A 4,873-nucleotide genomic window follows, 5' to 3' on the forward strand; every position below is an offset into this window, starting at 1 on the left:
ACTGTCTTTTATCGATGGCAGTTATGATATCGTTTAGGACCTTGACCGTGGCTGAGATGCACCCATGACCAGCTCGGAAACCAGATTGCGTAGCGGAGAAGGTATGGTGGGATTCTAAATGGTCGGTGATCTGTTTGTTAACTTGGCTTTCAAAGATTTTCGAAAGGCAGGGCAGGATGGATATAGGTCTATAACAGTTTGGGTCTAGAGTGTCACCCACTTTGAAGAGAGGTATGACCATGGCAGCTTTCCAATCTTTGGGGATCTCAGACAATACAAAAAAGAGGTTGAATAGGCTAGTAATAGGGGTTGCAACAATTTCAGCAGATCATTTTAGAAAGAGAGGGTCCAGATGGTCTAGCCCAGCTGATTTGTAGGGGTCCAGATTTTKCAGTTCTTTCAGAACATCAGCTGTCTGGTTTTGGGGTAGGGGTAGCCATGTGGAAAGCATGGCCAGCCGTGGAAAAATGCTTATTGAAATAATTGATTATCGTAGATTTATCGGTGGTGACAGTGTTTCCTAGCCTCAGTGCATTGGGCAGCTGGGAGGAGGTGCTCTTATTCTCCATGGACTTTATAGTTTTCCAAAACTTTTTGGAATTAGTGCTACAGGAAGCAARTTTCTGTTCGAAAAAGCTAGCCTTAGCTTTCCAAACTGACTGTGTATATTGGTTCCTGACTTCCSTGAAAAGTTGCATATCGCRGGGGCTATTCGATTACTAATGCAGAACGCCACAGGATGTTTTTGTGCTGGTCAAGGGCAGTCAAGTCTGGGGTGAACCAAGGGCTATATCTGTTCTGAGTTCTAMATTTTTTGAATGGGGCATGCTTATTTAAGATGGAGAGGAAAGCACTTTTGAAGAGCAACCAGGCATCATCTACTGATGGGATGAGGTCAATGTCCTTCCAGGATACCCGGGCCAGGTCGATTAGAAAGGCCTGCTCTCTGAAGTGTTTTAGGGAGCGTTTGACAGTGATGAGGGGTGGTCGTTTCACCGCGGACCCATTACAGACGCAGGCAATGAGGCAGTGATCGCTGAGATCCTGGTTGAAGACAGCCGAGGTGTAGAGGGCAAGTTGGCCAGGATGATATCTAAGAGGGTGCCCATGGTTACGGATTTAGGGTTGTACCTGGTAAGATCCTTGATAATTTGTGTGAGATTGAGGGCATCTAGCTTAGATTGTAGGACGGCCGAGGTGTTAAGCATGTCCCAGTTTAGGTCACCTAACAGAACAAACTCTGAAGGTAGATGAGGGACGATCATTTCACATATGGTGTCCAGGGCRCAGCTGGGGGCAGAAGGGGGTCTATAACAAGCGGCAACGGTGAGAGACTTAATACTTTATCCAAGTGTTTAGTATTTCACACTGAGGAACTTTACTCTCTCCCCTCTTAACCATAGTGTCTAGATCAGATTAGATAAACGGCTAGTAGCAAAGAGAGCCGCTAGGTTTTGACAGACCAATGAAGTAAAATCTCTCCAAGCAGCGTTGTGCAAGGCAGGCAGCATTTTGAAAGGAGTGTAATTTCATTTCATGAGTAAATATCTGTTTGATGTCAGGGAGTGTAGAAGCACAGAACGCAGGGCTGACAGCTCTCTGACAGTTAATTACGCCTCCTTGTGTGGTTCACAGGTGATGACCAGGAAAATCCAAAACCCAGGTAGTACTATTGATTTTGATGAAAGGATTCTGTTTTTTTCAAAAAGAAAGCCTAATCCAGCGACATAGCAAAGACGCCCTCATTAGGCACCTCGTCAAACGCCTCCCTACAAAGTACACTTCAAAGATGAAAGCAGTCCCACCCTTATCTAATGAGGACTCTGCGTCTACGGGTATCCGTGCGTAACCGATCATCTGTGAGGACATGCCCTTGCTGGACCCCCATAAGATCAGTAGATTGACTCTTTGAGTGGCTACTTTGTCACACCAAAAGTAGATGTTCACTTCTGCATACTTAAACGTAAGAGCACATGCCGCCATTCAAAACAATGTAGGAAAACTCAAGAAACACAGGATACAACCTCCATCTATAGAAAAGATGGAGGGACTTAAGTGAATCTTTAACATAGTCACACTGGAAATAATGAGGCAGGGAAGATATCTATATATGCTTATTGCGACGTTCGAAATGTAGATGGTGCCAGTGGTATAAATTTGATCCAAACAGTGTTTTTTATATTGCGATTTAGTGTTACACTTTGGTTCTCTGTAGACACAAGCGAGTGTTTATGAGTGTGCATTGGGCCCAGAACTTGTGACAGAGGGAAGAGGGTAGGTCTTCTCTGGGTACCAGCATTACGGGGTGGGCTTTATAGCTTTGCACTCTCTTTTCTGGATTAGTTCGTCACTTCAATCTCCACGATACACCTCACGTTTCTCACTGTTTCCCGAGAACTAATGCTCTGAGCTTTCACACAACTGACTGTGTATATTGGTTCCTGTCTTCACTTCCGTGAAAAAGTTGTCCATATCGCGGGGCTATTTCTTCGAATTATTCCTCAATATGCAGAATTCTAAACGCAAGGAATGTTTTTTGTCCTGCGGTCAATCATCAGTGGCCCAGTCAAGTCTCTCCGAGTTGGTGAACCGAAGGGCCTATATCTTTCCTGTTCCTTCGAGTGTCTACATTCTTTTGAATGCGGGCGATGCTTTCATTTATCACGAAGGAGTCACGGAAAGCCAACTTTTCTGAAGTGCAACCAGGCATCATCTACTTCTCTCGAGATGGCGTCATGAGGTCACTGTCCTTCCAGGATATCGTCCGACCACCGCGGCCAGTGTTCGTATTAGCAAAAGGCCGTCGTTGTCTTCCTTCTTCTGATAGTGATCCTTTTTCAGTGATTCAGCGGAGCGTCTTTTGACAGTGATGAGGGCTGGTGCCGTTCTCGACAGCTGACTCTATTGATGCAGACACGGCTCGCTCAGGAATGAGGCAGTGATTCGCTGAGCAATCCTGGTTGAAGTCAGCCGAGGTGTTATTGACTCGGGGCAAGTTGGGCACAGGATGAAAAAATCTTAAAGTAGGGTGCTCCACTATGTTGATATCGTAGATTTGGGATTGTACCTTGTAAGATCCTTGATAATTTGTGTTGGAGATTAGTGGGCATTACGAAGTATAGATTTGAGTATAGCGACCGGCCGTATAGGTGTAAGCACATCATGAGTCCAGTTCTCAGGTTCCAACCCTAACAGAAAGAAAACTCTGAAATGCGTGAGATGAGGGACGATCATTCATCTCAATATTGCGGTATCCGCGGCCGCTGGGGGCAGTACAGGGGGTCTATAAGACAAACGGACACACGTTGTGGATCACTTTATAATCACTGTACTTATCTCAAGTGTTTATGTATTGTATCACTTCTCGAATTAAAAAATCACACTGAGGAAACTTCTTACTCTGCTCCCTCCTGGTTCTTAACCATATGTGGGCTATGCATCAGTACTTGAATCAGAACGGCTAACGTAGCCATAAGACATGCGCGCCTCTAAGTTTCCTGATCAGACCAGTAATACGAAGAATCTTATCATCTTGACTCCAAGGCGAGTATGGTAGGGCAAGAGCAGGGCCAGCGATCGTTCTTGAAATTGGATTCAGTCGTAAGCTTAATCATCTTTTGAGCAAAAGTCACACCTGTATTGAGGAAGAGAGAAGCATTGTTGTTACGCGGTGAACACTACGAACCGCAGGGGCTGATTCACGCTTCCATATGACAAGTTTAATTACGCCTCTTTCGTGTGTTGCTCACCAGGTGATGATCGTTTTCTCTCCTGAGCTTCTCTCCAGTAATCCCACACCAACCGCAGTACTCAACCTGCAACGTACAACACACAGCTCACACACCGACCACACAACATAGCAACAGCCACACCCCACAAAACTCAATTGTAAGACACACACAATCAGCGAGCACACTAACATCAACACACCCAACACTAAGAGAACATCCAACACTCACACATCAAGCACACACACACACACATAAATATAACAACACAATTTAGTACATTAGGCTATTATTAACTCTTAATGTTGACTCACGAGACTAGGGACTTGCATGCTTACTAAGCACGGATGAGAGGGTAGCATAACAATCAGTTAGAATCTACTGTATGGCTGATGAGAAGCGATTAAAGTGCGGAGTGTGTAGATCGTCTTATATGATTGTTAGTATATTAGATAATTTTTATCCCTAAAACAGATATTGGTCACAGCACTTTTCCAGTGATTTTTTGCACTAACACGTTTCTCCGCTCTTTAAAGGACAGAAACCATATATAGACGGCCCTGGTCAGTAGTGCACAAATAAAGAAGAATAGGTGTCATCACCCTGATATCTGTTTCACTCTGTCTATTGTGATTGCTCCCACCTCCTTCACTACGTTCGACCCACTTCCCCATTTATGCCTCTGCTGTATTCTAAATCTCTATGTGTTTTCTTGTCCTGAGCGATCAGTAGTGACTTATGTCGTCTGGATTTGGTCAATCCTTTTTACCAAGGTGGGTTGATGATGCTAAAGCGCATGCTTTTGTGACTCCCCAGGGCGGGTCCATTGTAACTACTCATATATTTCGGGCTTCGCGCCACCTCCTTGAGTTTTATTTTGAACACCTTGCCTCCGTCCTGCTTTGAGCCCCACCTGCCGACGCCACAGTCTGATCTGACCTAACCTGCCGCTCATGTACCTTTGCCCTACCCTCTGGAGTGATCAACGACCTCTCCTGACTGACCCTGCCTGCGTCCTGTCATCCCCACCACTTCTTCTCTGGACATTGACCTTGCTGCTTGAACCTGTCTATTTGGCCCTGCTCCCTTTGATTAATTAACTATTGGTTATCCGACGTGGTCTGCAATCTGGGTCTATCTTAACC

The sequence above is a fragment of the Salvelinus sp. IW2-2015 genome, unplaced genomic scaffold, assembly GCF_002910315.2.
Source record: "Salvelinus sp. IW2-2015 unplaced genomic scaffold, ASM291031v2 Un_scaffold803, whole genome shotgun sequence".
Taxonomy (NCBI): domain Eukaryota; kingdom Metazoa; phylum Chordata; class Actinopteri; order Salmoniformes; family Salmonidae; genus Salvelinus; species Salvelinus sp. IW2-2015.